The sequence below is a fragment of the Orcinus orca genome, chromosome 14 (genome assembly GCF_937001465.1).
Source record: "Orcinus orca chromosome 14, mOrcOrc1.1, whole genome shotgun sequence".
Classification (NCBI taxonomy): Eukaryota; Metazoa; Chordata; class Mammalia; order Artiodactyla; family Delphinidae; genus Orcinus; species Orcinus orca.
In genome coordinates this window covers 89,310,055-89,325,554 of record NC_064572.1, presented here as the reverse complement: position 1 = coordinate 89,325,554, position 15,500 = coordinate 89,310,055, and the positions used below count along the sequence as shown (strand labels likewise).

General features: G+C 52.0%; 2 protein-coding genes across 31 annotated transcripts in view; one reads left to right on the top strand and one right to left on the bottom strand.

The window, feature by feature from the left end:
• The window catches only part of JAKMIP3 (Janus kinase and microtubule interacting protein 3), a 105,781-nt gene extending 103,038 nt beyond the window's left edge, over positions 1-2,743 (bottom strand). For 3 of the 28 annotated variants that reach the window (XM_049697498.1, XM_049697506.1, XM_049697508.1), the window contains exons 1-2: positions 1,318-1,613; positions 78-197 (exon numbers count right to left, since the gene is read on the bottom strand). The gene's annotated coding sequence lies outside the window, so the exon portion shown is untranslated. Of the gene's footprint in view, positions 1-77; positions 198-1,116; positions 1,138-1,317; positions 1,618-1,691; positions 1,947-2,080; positions 2,227-2,269; positions 2,415-2,479 lie in introns of those variants that run through there. The other 25 variants (XM_049697511.1, XM_049697521.1, XM_049697507.1 and 22 more) reach the window with 16 other exon arrangements.
• The window catches only part of BNIP3 (BCL2 interacting protein 3), a 547,174-nt gene that overhangs the window by 509,599 nt on the left and 22,075 nt on the right, over positions 1-15,500 (top strand). The window contains exon 1 of one of the 3 annotated variants that reach the window (XM_049697547.1): positions 1,942-1,945. The exons of the other annotated variants lie outside the window; for them this stretch is intronic. The gene's annotated coding sequence lies outside the window, so the exon portion shown is untranslated. Of the gene's footprint in view, positions 1-1,941; positions 1,946-15,500 lie in introns of those variants that run through there. 3 annotated transcript variants of the gene reach the window in all.

The following is a 15,500-nucleotide window of genomic DNA, read 5'->3' as shown; positions in this document are numbered from 1 at the left end:
TGGATGCCACTGCAGGGAACCTAGCCAGCCTGACAGCCCAGCGCCAGGGAGGGAGCGGGCGTCCCAAGGCTGCTTACCTGGAGTGCACAGGTGTGACGCTGACTTAAGAGGTCTATTCCAGGCGCAGATCGGCTGGGAGGCTTGACCCTTTCACTGAGGTGGGCCGCAGGCAGGTCGCTCTCAGCAGGAGATCCTGGCTGGGTGCGAAGGACAAGGTCTCACCACTTTGCACTGGATTACGGCACAGCACGGTCGCTGGGGGCGTGGCTCACAGCCCACCGACCCCTGATAGGGAGCAGGGTGAGTGTGGAGGCAAGGCAGCGCTGCTGGGAGATGGGATTGTCAGACCCCAGGGTCGGGCAGGGCAGAGCTGAGGACGCAGGCCTGGTGCGGGATCCAGGCCCCAGCGGAGGTCCCTTAAGTCCCCTGACTACGCCTAAGAGACATGGGGCATAACGCTTGTCTGTGACTTGGGACGAGGACCTTCCCCTTCCCGGGTCTTAGGCTCCTCACTTCTGAGTGATTCACTGTGAGACCCTCACTTCCTCCCTTGCAGGCTCCTGGAGGATGTGCTCCGAGCCTGGTTCCCTGAAGTCCCACCTCTGTCCTCGGGCCTCTCCTAGGCTTCCTGCAGGGTGATAGCTACACACCTGAGCACAGGTAGAGAAACCAGAACAGTGCCTGGCATACAGCAGGTGCTATGGAATGGGTGGCATTTGGATTATGACCCTCCTCTGTCTCATCTTTTTCTTTCTTATAACAGTTTATTTATCGTATGCCATGTTCACAGTCGCCTAGATCTCGCGGGCATCATGAATGCAAACTTGTGGTGCCGAAGCCCCAGACCCCGGGGCTTGCTCACGGTGGTACCATCCGCGGGCGAAGGCCCGGCAGCGTTCTGGTCACGTGTCCTGGAAACACGTTAAAGGAGGAACTTCGCTCCTTAATACGGAAGTTTATGAGAAGGTAGGCAGGGATCTGTCTGCCGTGAATGTGGGGAGAAACTACTGCAGGTAGTTGCCAGATGGAGTCTTAGTTCACGGGCACAAATCAGCTCTCAGAAAAGTGCGAAGGGCTAGAAGCGCCCTGAACCCTGGCAGACGGCCTGCCCGGTACCTTTTCCCTCCACCCTCCCCAGGGCAGGGGAGCCTCCGGCCGGGTGGGCAGCAGGTCCTCCCAGCCCCTGACAGCGCCCGGCCCCGGCGTGGCAGCCGAGGCCGAGAGGCAGTTCCGATTTCCCGCTGTTCTGCAAGCCAGCGCCCCGACCCGCAGGTCCGTTCCTTGCATTTGCAGACAAGTGCAACAGAGAAGCTTTACCGCATTCCGTCGCTGCAGAACGAGGATAATGAATCAAAACCTAAGACGCCGAGCGGGAGGGAACTGCTGAGAACCGGATCCGCCTCTCCCAAGATGCAAGGTCAAAGGGAGGGGCAGGTTTTTCCAGGAAAACTGTGAGGCTGGTGCCTCCTCCCTGATTCCTCACACCCAATTAAACCCTTTATTCTGTGGCGTCCGATTCTGTGAGCATTCGACAGCTACGCCACCACCACCCGGAAACGCAAACACGTGAGATTAAAAACTAGACACCAAAAAAAGAAAAAAAAAACAAATCGCAAGGGCCGCGCCTTCCTGAGGGAAGCTCAGTCGGCGACGCGTAAATGCCGGAGTCGCGCCCCGCCCCCGGCAAATACCTGCGCGCCCAGCCAGGGCCTGTGCGCCTGCCGCCGCGCCCCGCGGGGTCCCGGGAAACCAGCGCAATCCAGAGGGGTGGCCCATGGCCCTCGGGGGCGCCTGGAGAGGCAGAGAGGACTCCCGCCCCCAGCAAGGGCGCCTTGGGGGCGTGGGACCCCGGCTTGCGGGATGTCACCCCGCCACCTTCGGGCCACACCCGACCATCTCCGGGTCAGCTCAAGGCCACCTCCGGGCCATCCCCGACCAACCCCGAGCCACCTTACAGCCACCTACGGGCCACTCCCGGGCCATCTCCGGCCAACCCTGCCGCGCAGGGCGCCCCGGCCCAGGACGCACGGTGCCAGGCCCGGGTGCAGCGCGGAGGCCTGGCCCGGCCGCGGCTGCTCACCGAGGCTCCCCGCGAGCGGGCGGCTCAGGGGCTCCGGGCAGCGGCGTCCGACGGCCCGGCTCAGCCATAGCAGTGGCGCTGCGGAGGGCGGGGGGCGCGCGTCACCGCGGGTGGGGGCGCCCCAAACCCCGGCCCTCCCCGCCCGCCCTTCCCCGCCCCCGCGCGCGGCTCCGAGACACCCCACCCCACCTCCTCGTCTCCTTTTCTGCCCATCCGATTCTTCTAAGGAGCAGGTTTGCGGTCTATTAAAATCAGAAAACCGTGTTGCCAAATATAACCCGGCTGCGGCCGGAGGGCGCGGGGCGGGGCGGGGCGGGGCGGGAGGAGAGGCCGGCCTCCGTGCAGCGCGCACGGCCGAGCGCCTGACCACCGGTTACCGTCCCGGTGAGAATTACTCACCCACACTTCATGTCGGAGATTAGCAGCCGTGAGGAAGCACGGGATTGTTGCACGTGTGTGTTTTAACCATTAACTCTTGGCTTCCCATCTCCAAACGCTGCCTTTCTCCGCCCTGATGAGAGAAGCGCTTTGGGGAGACCTGCGTGGAGCAGATTAGTCCTTGCTCAGGATTCAGATCCACAGATCCATGGTTGAGACGCGCCTCGGGGCCTGCTGGCGCCAGGATCCCAGCGCCACCGCTGCTGCATCCTCCGGGGGTCTGGGTGCTCATCTGTAAAGTGGGAGGGATTGCCCACTCCCACTTCTTAGAGTTGGTGGAGGAGGTACAGTTATAAATGTGGCAGGAAGGAAGGGCAAATACTGTTTAGGAAAACCTGTGTACAGGCAAAAGCTTCCCCCGTGGAATACATTCCTTCCCAGATACCAAGACTTAATAAACCAGCAGATCCCAGAGTTCTGAGCACAGAGAGCAAGTGGGGACCCTTAAGTGTGACAGTGACAGGGGCCTCGCCCACTTTGCCCTGGACCCATGCTTTCTGGCCACAGGAAAACCAGTGCTGTTTATTGATTGCTGGCTGAGAACACATCTGAGAGCTCAGAAACCCAGCCTTCAAGGTTTGTTCCCCCGCTGGCACCCTGGGCACCTTACGTGGGCCATTCCTCCTCTCGGCCCTTCTGGATGAGAGACACGGGGAAGACTCAGAGGCCCCATGGGTGTCAGGCCTAGAGGCTCTCCCTTGGTTCCTTGGTCAGAGGCGATCGTGGATAGGTTAGTGTGAAAGTGAAGCAGGCACTCAGGAAGGATCCAGATGGGAAGGAAAACCACGCCCAGGATAAGCACGTCCTCAGCGAGGTTGGATGGGATGGACTGGCTGCCGGGTGGCTGCTGGGAGCCCAGGATATGGTGCCACATCACCACCCCGTGTTGGTCTCAGCTGCTGAGAGACTGAGCGCTGGACGGCGGCCAGACGGGCCTCGGTGGGGAGAGACCTGTGTTGTTAATCCACAGACTGTCTCCAGCCATGCCGCCATTGGCACTTCTGTCATGGACTTTTTGTGCAGAGACTGGGATGGCTGGACAAGGCAGCAGCCAACATCTGCAGAATGGGCCATCTTCTCCACCTGGCTGTCCAGCGCATCCTACACAACAGGAACATCTGGTGAGATGCATGTGGAACGCAAATATTCTCACATCTGGCCCCACTCCAAAAGGTCTGTCCATCCCCCTACTTCCTCCCCAGATCTCCTTAACCCTAACCCTCCAAACCCATTCCTTCTCAGTCCCTGATCATCAGTGTAGACAAATATCTCCGTCACCTCTCCTTCCAGGTAAAGCAGATAACATAACCAAATCTATTGCTCAAAAATGGCCCACTGGCCAGTTGGGCCAGTCCAGTAGGGCCGGGATGCCATCAGTCCTTTTCCAGCCAGTGCCAACTTAGCGTGACTGCAGCGGGCTCTATTTTTTATTGGTCAGTCAACTCGTTTTAGGGAACTCCCCATAAAATCAGAGATGCAAGCGGAGGGACCTGGAAAGGGCGCCTCCAGAAGAAGCTACCTGCTCCTGCAGCTTCCCTGGGTGACCAGGGTGAGCTTGAGAACGAGCTCATGTTAGTCTACTGGGGCTGCCAGAGCAAATTCCCACAGACGGGGGTGGGTGGGTTAGACAATAGAAATTTATTTTCTCACAGCTCTGGAGGCTGGAAGTCCGAGATCAAGGTGCCGGCAGGGCTGGTTTCTGCTGGGGTCTCTCTCCTGAGGATCAGTGTTGGCTCAGAGTAAATGTCTGGTGATCCCCTGAAGGTCTGAATATTTTGCTCTCCCCAGGGCACCACGTGGGGTATGTGGCTGCAGGTCCTTTTCAGAAAGGCTAGGAGAAAAATTGTTGCTATTGTTGTTTTAATACCTATGGTGCCAGCACAGGATCCGGCCCCAGGAACACCCATCTCTTCCTTAATTAAAAGGACTCTGGGACTGAGAACTGATTCAGGTCTGACCACTGAGCTAGTGGCTGTGACTTCTAGCGCAGTGACTCACCAGCTGGCTGTGTTCATTAAAATTCCAGTTTGTTGCTTCAGTCAAATGTAACAAGTCCGCCCTTCGCGGGTTTCCTATCAATTTCAGTCCGGGGAACCACATGATAGCTCACTGCCACCCAGAATTCCTGTGGGTCAAGCCATTCTAATGACCACCCAACTCTTCTGCCGGCTGACGTAAAGGTACCCACTCTGCCCTTGGCAGTGAAGAGCTGTTGCTGTACCTTGGCACTACGGGATACAGACTCTCTCCCCTGGAATCAGGAAGCCCCTTTATCCCTGACCCACGGAAAACAGCCACTAACTGCACTGCTTCCCCAGGAATCAGGCCCTTGCCCCACCGATGTCTGTCTTAATGCACGTGATAAATCCATCTAACGTGCCTGGCTCCCTAAGGCTTTAGATTCTTTCCAGCACGTAAAGGAATTGCTTGCACCTCAATTTCATTCCACACTGAGTTCGGGTTTCGCTTAACCAAAGCACAGGACACTTAGACCCATTCAGATTGCTCCAGCTAGCCCAGTGCAGCCAGACTCCCTATTTACTCATGGATAGGCAAACCCGTGTTGAAAAATTAAGACCAATTTAACAAGCACATTTTAAAAAGGACTAGTAGCTGAAAGTCTGATGATAAACAGCATTTGTAGGATAGATAACTAGTCTCAACGTACCTCTTCCCAAGATACTTAGTAATCACAAAGGGGAAACAGTGTATCTACAGTGGAGAAACCAGGCAGACTCCAATTGAACCTAAAAATGAAAGTTAACGTCTGCGATGGAACAAATCAAAATCAAGTGCCTCAAGCGATGAGAAAAACACGATTTCATTTCTGCAGGATGCTTGCCCAGATTCACACCTGAATCTAATCGTGAGCAAACATCTGAGAAACCCAAACTGAGGGACACTTCTACAAAAATAAGTTATCCTGCAATAAAACTCTCATGGAAAACAAAGCTGAGGAACTATTCCAAATAAGAGAGACTAAAGATCTCACGACCCAGGGCTTTCTTTCCCTAGAAGAAGCATTGTTAGGACAGAGGGGAAATTTGATGAGCAAGTAACATTTCCATGTTAATTTCCTGCCTTTGATAGTTATACTGAGGTTATGTAAGAGCATGTCTTTGCTTTTAGGAAATAAACACTAAAGTATTTGGGGTGGGGGGGGGAGGTTTCATGCTTACAAATTACTCTCAAATGGTTCAGGAAAAAAAAATATATGCACACACATACGCCTACATGGAGAAAGAGATAAAGCAAATGTGATAAAATATTAATATTTGGGGAATCTAGGTGAAGGGTATACAGTAATTCTTTGTAAATATCAAAGTATTCTTTGTAGTTCTTTGTATTCTTGCAATTCTCAGTAAGTCTGAAACTGTCAAATTTAAAAGTTTATATATATATATGTATAACTGATTCACTTTGATGTACACCTGAAACTAACACAATATTGTAAGTCAACTATACTCCAATAAAAATTTTAAAAAATAGGACTTCTCTGGTAGTCCAGTGGTTAAGAATCTTCCTTCCAATGCAGGGGACACAGGTTCGATCCCTGACTGGAGAACCAAGATCCCACGTGCTGTGGGGCAACTAAGTCTGGACGGTGCAACTACTGAGCCTGCGCTCTGGAGCCCGCACGCCACAACTACAGAGCCCACGTGCCCCAACGAAAGATTCTGCGTGTCACAACGAAGACCTGACACAGCCAAATAAATAAATATTTAAGAAAATGATTAAGAGGGGCTTCCTCCTCCGCCTCCCACATGGCCCAAGATGCAGGTGCAGAAGACAGAAGCACGCAGACAAAGCAGGGTAAATACGTTCTAGCTTTCGGGCAAAATAACCAAAAGGAGATGCTCCAGGAAGCCAGGAAGCACTGGGGAGGCTGTAGAAAGGGAGGAGCTAAGAAAATTCACTTAAGAAAGTTGTTGTGAATGCCTGGGATTGCTGGCCCCAAGCAGCACACCACAGACTTAGAGGGTGCATGATGGGCTAGACCGGATCCCACTGGGTGGTGCACATAAGGGACAGAACCAAACAGCCCTGCAACAGCTGGAGGGAGCTTTCAGTGTGGACTCACCTGCGTCAAGTGCCTGATAAAGTGAAATACATCAGCAATCCCCACAGAACCTAAACAGTACCAGAGTCTCATAACATAATATTCAATATGTCCAGGGCACAATCCCAAATTACCCAGCAAACAAGGGATCAAATCTCAGCTGGACTGTGGAGAGAGAGCAGTCAACGATAACAGTGCCGAGATGACAGAGGTGTTGGGATTACATGACGAAAACCGTTATCTGACAAGGCAAGGATTACAGAAACGCGCCAACGAATAAGAGTAAACACTCTTGAAGAAATGGAAAGATAGAAAATCTTAGCAGAGAAATAGAAAATACAAAGAAGAATCAAATGGAAATTTTATTTTATTATTATTATTTTTTGGCCCTGCCACACGGCTGGCAGGATCTCAGTTCCCTGACCAGGGATTGAACCCGGGACCCAGCAGTGAAAGCCTGAAATCCTAACCAGTAGGCCACCAGGGAACTCCCTCAAATGGAAATTTTAGAACTAAAAAATATAATAACCAAAATAAAAACGTCACTAGATGGACTCAGTAGTAAACTAAAGATGACAGAGGAAAGAGGCAGAGAACCTGGAGAGAAACGATCCGGCTGACACGACAGAGAGGGAAGAGGTTGCAAAACAAATGAACAGAGACTCAGGAGGCGGTGGGATGATGCCAAAAGATCTAACATTTGTGTCATTGAAGTTCTGGAAAAAGAGGAAAGTGTGGTTAAGAAAAAATATTTGAAGAAATAATGGCAGAAAACTTGCCAAATTTGGTAACGAAGGTGGAAAAAATCCTGAAATCAGCCAGGGGAAAATGGTTCATTCCATGTAGGGAAATAATCTGAATTAATGCAGGAACCATGGAGGACAGAAGGCAGTGGACAATGATTTTTAAATGCGGAAAGAAAACTGTCAAGATTCTATGTGCAGAGAATGGAAGTGCTATAGGCTGAATGTTTGTGAATCCCAAATTCATATGTTGAAACCTAATCCCCAGTGTGAGGGTATTTGGAGCGGGAACCTGTGTGAGGTGATGAGGTCCTGAGGTGCGGCCCTGTGAATGGGATCAGCGCCCTTATAACAGAGACCCCAGAGAGCGCTCTTGCCCCCTCTCCCCTGAGGACACAGGGAGAAGACAGCAGTCTGTGAACCAGGAAGGAGGCTCTTACCACACCCTAAGTCTGCTGGCACCTTGATCTCGGACTTCCAGGCTCCAGAACTGTGAGAAATAAACTTCTGTTGTTATAAGCCGCCCGGTCTACGGTATTCTGTTACAGCCCTGAACAGACTAAGACAGAAGGTGAAAGAAAATATTCCCAAATGAAGAAAAAAATCAGAGTCTGTTGACAGCAGCCTTGCTGTAGATCAGGGGAGGACATCACAGGGGAGCAATGACTGAACCTAGAATATGGAAAACTATTTAGGAGCAAAGACACATCCTAAAACTTAAGAATGGAGAGAGCTTGAAAGTGAATAGATGAGGAAGAATAACACCACACAAATGCCACCCTAACCCCCAAAGCCAGTGAATAGATGAGGAAGAAGAACATGACACAAATGCCACCCTAACCCCCAAAGCCAGCGTAGCTTTATTAATATATGATAAAATAGACTTTATGGCAAAATGAATTACTAGAAATAAAGATAGTCACTTATAATAAAGTGTTAGATTCATCAGGAAGATATACGAATTTTAAATGTGTGTGCATATAATAGCGTAGCCCTAATGTATATAAAACAAAACTTGGCAGACACTGGACTTCCCTGGTGGTCCAGTGGTTAAGACTCCACATTTCCACTGCCGGGGGAGCAGGTTCGATCCCTGGTCGGGGGACTAAAATCTCCACGTACCCTATGGTGCGGCCAAAAAAGAAAACCAGTCCGTTATCAGAGCAGAAGAAATTAGCACTCCTGCCTCAATGATTATTAGAATAAATAGAAAATTAAACCACAAGCATATAAAGATTTGAACAACTTCGTTAACAAACTCGATCTAATAGACCCATATAGACCTATATATATATAGACCTATATAGAAGACCGTATTCTACAACACGCAATATTTTCAAGCCCAAACAGAACTTTTATGAATATCAGACATATTCTAGGCAAGTGTCAAAAATGTTTAAAGAATTAAAATCATACAGAGTATATTCTCTGATCATAATGCAATTAAGCTAGCAATCGATAATAAAAAGATAACCAGAAAAGAGCCATCTGTTTGGAAATTAATAAACACATTTCTAAATAACTTATTGTGGTCAAAGGATAAATCATGATAAAAATTAGAAAATGCTTTTAAATAAGCAATGATGAAAATACTAAATATCACACTTGTGGGATGCAGCGAAGGCTATACTTAGCTTTTTTTTATGCCTGAATGTATATAACAGGGGAAAACAGCTGAAAAGTAAGGAACTAAGCATTTATCTCAGGAACTTAGAAAAATAACAAACCAAACCACAAGGAAATAAAAGGAGGCCCTAATGAATACAAAGCAAAACTTAATGAAATAGGGGGGAAATAGCCAACAGAGAGGGTAAGCTACGCCAAAGATGGGTCTTTGAAATACCCAGATATTTAATTAGCCCCTGACAGATTTATTTAAATGCTCCAGCTATTAAAAAAAAAAGAGAAAACTATGTAAATTTTATGCCAATGAGTTTGAAAATTAGAAATGAAATGTATAAATTCCTGGAAAGGTAGCAAAATTAACTCAGAAAAAAATGGATTCTTGAAAACGCTGAATCAGTAGTGAAAAAAATCTTCCCCCAAATAAAACTCTAAGCACAGATGGCTTTATTGGCCGTTTCCACCAAATGTGTAAGGAACAAAAGATAAAATCTTATACAAACTCTTCCGGATAACAGAATAAGGGGTAACATCTCCAGCTCACTTCATGACAGTAGGAAAACCTACTGAGAACAGTGAGAGAAGGAAAGTCATAGGTCAATCTTACTCACATTAGTAGCTTAGGAAATGTGAGTGGGGAAATAAACGCGGGAAAAGTAATTGGATGAAATTCAACATTGATTCATAATTTTTAAAATCTAAGCAAATTTGGAATAGAAAAGAATTTTTGAAGCTGAAAGAGCAAGAAAGGAAGGAAGGAAGGAAAGAAGAAAGGAAGGAAGGAAAAGAAAAGAAAGAAAATCAAAGCTACATCAAAGATCTTCATAGTGGAATGACCATCACAATAAAACGATAAAGTTTCTGTGGGACGAGAAATAAGACAAGCGTGCCCACAATCATAATTTCTACTCTACACCTGTATTTGGGTCCTAGACATCCTAGTACTGGATGATAATAATAATAATGTATGCCAACTTAAAAAGCAAGAAAAAACTGTTTCTTTTATATGATACCTTATGTACACTCTGGTTTCTCTGCAGATCATATAAATCCTGCACCTTTTACAGCACATGGTACAAAATTCAAAACTAAGCCAAATTAAACATTGGTGAAGTAGATAAGGTGATAAAAATGTAAAAGAAAGTGAGGAAATGTTTACTATCAGAATCAGGATAGGGGCTGCCTTTGGGGGAAGGGCTGTGGGTGGAGGGGGGCGACTACAGAGGGCTTCCATGTTCCGTTCTAGACTTGGGTGGTGGTCCCATGGTATTTATTTTATAATTCTTCTTTAAGCTGTACATATATGATCTACAGACTTTTCCGTATCACATTCAATACCCCAATTTTTTTCAATGCCGGTGGAAAACCAGGAAGCTTCCGCATGAGCAAAGAATCCCCCGAATGGAGGGAAGTGTAGAAAGGGCCCCACCCCTCACTTTCCAGATGCCCAACCGAGGCCCAGAGAGGGGAGACCTGCCTCCAGCCACACCCCCATGGCTCTTCTGCGTCCAGCCCAGAGTCTCTGCAACACAGGAAGTACTGATTTGTGGTTATGAAGAACTTGCTTGCTGAAACCCATTAGCTTAAATGCCAGAGTCTTGACAAGGAGGACCACGCCATACAGAGCAGCGCCTGGGACAGGAAGCCCCTCTGCAGGGCTGCTGGGCTGGGGAGCCGGCGCCGGTGCTGATGCAGCCCGGGAGGTGAGGGCTCTGTGATCTGGGGTCACCCGGGCTCTCCGTCCCCGCAGGGCCCTGGGCTCCTGGTCCTGGGATACAACAGCTGGACCAAGAAGCCACGTGGTGGGTCTGTGGGAATCTTTCAGTGGCGTTACGATTAAAGAGCCAATGTGCCTGGCAGTGTGCTAACCAGCAGGATGGACCGTGGCTGAGTCCAAGTGCGCTGGACGGGAGTGGATTGGCCCACTCCCAATCTTGCCCCGAAAATGTGGGCATTTCACGCCACGCCTCTGGCCAGTGGCATCACTCTGGCCTCCAAAGTCCCCCTGGTCTGGCTTCCTGCTCTCGCTTGGCCAGTCTCCCCACTCCTACTGCCCAGCCGCACGGGAGCGTGCTGGCCACCCAGCACACCCGCTGGCTCCCTCAGGACCTCTGCACTGGCTGCTCCCAAGGCAGCTGACTCCCTCCTTCGCTTCCTTCAAATCTCTGTGGAGATGTCAGCCCTTCACGCAGACTTCCCTACACAGCCTGGGTGAAACGGCCACCCTCCCCATCCACACCTGCGTCCTTACTGCTCTGTGTCTTTCTCTGTTACGCAGTCTAGCCTCTGAGATGTGATGTGTTCATTTGAGCATGTGTCTTTACGTGTTTCTCCCCACAAGACTGTAAATTTCACGAGGGCGCAGGCTGTTTCGGTCCTGCTGGCGCAGTGTCCCCAGGGCCTAGAACAGGGCCCGTCTCTAGCAAGACAAACGCGTGCAAGGAGGCGACAAACACCTGCCGTCCTGTTGCTCCGTTTCCTCGGTGGCCCATCTTAATGGAAGGTATTCATCTTCCCAAAGTGCAAATCGGGTCACACCCATAGTAGGGTAGCCTTTGGAAGCATCGTAAGCATCGCATTTTCCTCAGGTTAAGTCCAAAGTGCTCCACGTGGCCTCGGAGGCTCTGCACAGTCTCACCTCTTCCTGCTGCTCCGGACTCCTCAGCGCCCTGCTTGCTCATTCTGCTCCATGACGAACAGGTCTCTTTTCCTCCTAGGTTTTGAAGCCTCAGGACCTTTAAATTTGTTCTTCACTCAAAGAGGAACACTTGGGCTTCCCTGGTGGCGCAGTGGTTGGGAGTCCGCCTGCCGATGCAGGGGACGCGGGTTCGTGCCCCGGTGCGGGAAGATCCCACGTGCCGCGGAGCGGCTGGGCCCGTGAGCCATGGCCGCTGAGCCTGCGCGTCCGGAGCCTGCGCTCCGCAACGGGAGAGGCCACAGCGGTGAGAGGCCCGCGTACCGCAAAAAAAAAAAAAAAAAAAAAAAAGGCCACTTTTCCTCCCACGCTTATGCCTCCACTTAATGGTACTTCCTAGGGGAACTTTGGATGGTTGGATGGTGGGTGGATGGAAGGAGGGATGGAGGGAAGGAAGGATGGAGGGTTGATGGGCAGGTGAATAAACGAATGGAGCTGCTTTAACTGCACTCAGTTTCTTAGAAATGCAGGCACTGCCTCTGGGTCAGGTTCTTGGGGATATATACACACTCTGCAAGTCAGGCAACAAGAAGAGTCCACAGAGGTCCATGAGCTCCCAGCCGACCACCTTGCCGGCCAAGCAGTGCAGACCTGCCCCTGCCAACACCTCTCTGACGGCCCCAGGGAACATCAGCTCCACACGCCCCGGCTCCTAAACCCAGCAGGTCACCACAGCTCTGAGAGACTCAGGAGCCGGGCCAGCGGCTCTAGTCCCAGCTCCCCACTTCCTCCTGGTGACCAAGACACTCACCCCCACTGTGTGTTGGATTCCTCGTCTGTAAAATGGGGTAACAAGGACCAAATGTCTACATGGAAAGACTCAGATATACCACACAGCTTCTGGTGCTACGTGTGGTTACCTGGGCAACACCCAAATATTGGCATAAAAACAAGGACCTGAGTAAACTGGTCCCAACCTCTCCTTCTAGCCTCTAGTTATGGGCTGACTGTGTCCTCCAGATTCACATGTTGAAGCCCTCCTGGGGGTGACAGTGTTGGGCGGTAGAGTCATGAGAGAGCTGGCTTCCTGTCTCTCCTTCCTCCGCGTGAGGACACAGTGAGAAGCCCGGCTGTCTGCAGCCTGGGAGACGGCTCTCGCCAGAGCCCAGCTGGACCTCCAGCCTCCAGGCGGTGAGAAGTCAAGTTTGCTGTGTAAGCCGCCTGCCTGTGACAATTAGGTACCGCAGCCGAGCAGACGTCTCGAGCAGACGAGCACGGCCTCTGCACAGACACGTGCCTCCTGCTCCCTTCACTGAAACGCATACGAAGCACCTGGCGTGCGCCACGCCACCCTGTGTGCACGTACGTGTGCCGAGGACACGCCCGACCCTGCGCCTCCCTCCCCGCGTCCACTCACAGCTGGGCCATGCCTGGACGGAGCCTCCGTGCCGGCTCCCGGGGCTCTGCAGGCCCCACCGTGCACATGGTGTCTGTATGCCACGTGCTACATGTAAACACCGGCCAACCCTCCACGGTGCTGCAATGTCCCCCGTCCCACCTCCCCCCACGACCGCAGTTGCTCCAGAGTCTAGGTTTTATCCACTTTTGAATCCTGCCCTTTGCAAAGCCAGACCTCAGCTAGGCTGGGTGCCTCATAAACAGTGGGTCCTCCGGAAGGTGTCCTGGGTCAGTGGCTGAGGCGGAAGGTGTGTCAGGCCAACGGCTAAGCAAGCCCACGTCTCCAGGAAAAGGTGAGTCTTCCCGGGAAAGGGCTCTTTAAGGCGGTTGCCGGCCCCAGAGCGCCTCCTTCGTGCGGGCTCCTCCTGGCCTCTCCGGGCAGCACACACACCCACCCTGCTCCTCTGTCCCCGGAGAGCTCAGCTCGGCTGTACGTGCTCACAGCACCTTCTGTCCTTTCCCTTTAGAGCCAAGTTCAATACTCAAAGGGATTCTGCACTTTCCCTCACTCTTCCTCCACCCCGGCGTTGTATTATGAAAATTTCCAAACGTACAGGAAAGCTGAAAGAAGTGCGTGAGCCTGCACACTCCCACCATCTGGGATCTTGGATTAATACGCCGCAGTCGCCAGTCCTCCACCCACCCGTCAGCCCACCTGCCTGCTGACGCACCTCCGGGTAAGTTCCAGACCTTGGTGCCCATCACCCCCACACTGCAACTTGCTCACCAGTCACTGGAGTTCAGTGTTTGTTTCTAGCTTCTCTCTCGGGAGGGAGAGATAAAGTTCAGATTCGGCGAAAGGCACAGATCTTATGTGCACCGTTTGGTGAGTTCTGCCGATGGGCTGCATCTTTGTCACCCAAACCCCCAACAGGACACAGAACGTGCCCACCTCCCCAGAGCGCCCCCAGGGCCCCTTCCCTATCGGCGGTGCCCACACTCGGAGGCCACCGTCCTCTGATATCGTTCACCGTAGATTAGCTCAGCCTGGACCGTCACGTAAATGGAATCGCTTGGTGTAAGGCTTCCAAAGGACTGCACGGATCAGCAGTTGTTCCTGCTTATTGCTGCATGGTGTCCTGGTGAGTGGATTTACCACGGCTTGTTTCTCCTCTCCTGTTGAGGGCCACCTGAGCTCTTTCAAGCCTGGGTCTATTATGAATAAAACCACTGTCAGCATTCCTGCACCAGCTTCTCATCTGGGGCACTTGTAGGATTCTGTGTCTTGGACAGCAGGGGGTGTCCGCGAGCCAGCGGATGGAAACTCCAGACGGTTCCTCAGGGAGGAGAAAGCATCCCCTGTACAGCCATCCCTCACGGGCGATCTCAGCGAGAAAGTCGTTATGCCGCATATTAATGAATTTGTCAGAAGGACAGACCTTAGTTATCAAAAGCCGGTTATCCAATGGACGTGACTCTGGTGTCTTAAGCGCGGAGGAGTCCTCATGGCCCAGGGAGGCTGTACAGGAGGATAGGACAAGGGGAAGAGGCGGGGAGAGATGGACGAGGCCCCCTCACCACCGGGGCCGCGCCTGCGGGCACCTTCCCCAGGACCTGGCGTGGATATGCCCGCTGGTGTCCTCGTGCCAGGCCCCGGGACGGGCATCCTTCCTGGTATGCTCTGCGATGGACGTCCTCAGGGAGTCCCTACAGGGCCATCAGTGCTGCCCCTCAGTGCTCCCGTGACCTCTGTATTTCTCACGCATCATGTCCTCCCCGAGACGTGTCAAGGGCTAGAAGCCCCTGGAGACAGCTTCACCTGGACGAACAGAGTTAGGCTTGAGGCTTGAAGGAGTGAGACGCAGCGTGGTGCAAAATCTCAGTGCAGCTTTCAGCGTCACCGGGAGTCTTGTTTCAGATGCTGAGTCCTCGCCCCGTCCCCAAGCATCAGTAGGTCTGGGGTGGGCCCTGGGAATGTGCCACTCGACGGGTTTGTGCCACTGGGTTTGGAAGCCGCTGGTCTGGGCAGCTGGCGGGAGTGAGGCCGGGGCTGCAGTATCAGGGCCTGGGTGACCCTGTGACCTATAAAGTCCCTATGCTCTCCAGGGGCCCAGGAGTGAGCGAGGAACGCCCCCCGGGCACCGGGACCCCCGTCTCCACGGAGACCAATCTGACTTGAGAAGGTGTCCAGGGGCTAAATGTCACAGCCGTCGGGGCACTGGCTGCCCTGTCTCCTGGCTCCGCTCCCCAACACCCCTCCTGCACCTGAACCATAGGAAGGTACGGGGTGCTCACCTGAGGGGTGTGGTCCGAGTCTCCTCCGCTGTCTGGTGGGACCCTGAACAGCAGCCTCCTGAGCAGTCCTCACCTGAACCGATGGGTGGGGGGCACCCAACTGGCTTTTTATGTTATCTTCATTAGCAGCAGCGGCATCCAATAGTGCCAGCTATCATCACACAGCGCTGGGCAAACTCACACAGTGCTGGGCAAACCATCACACAGTGCTGGGCAAACTCGCACAGC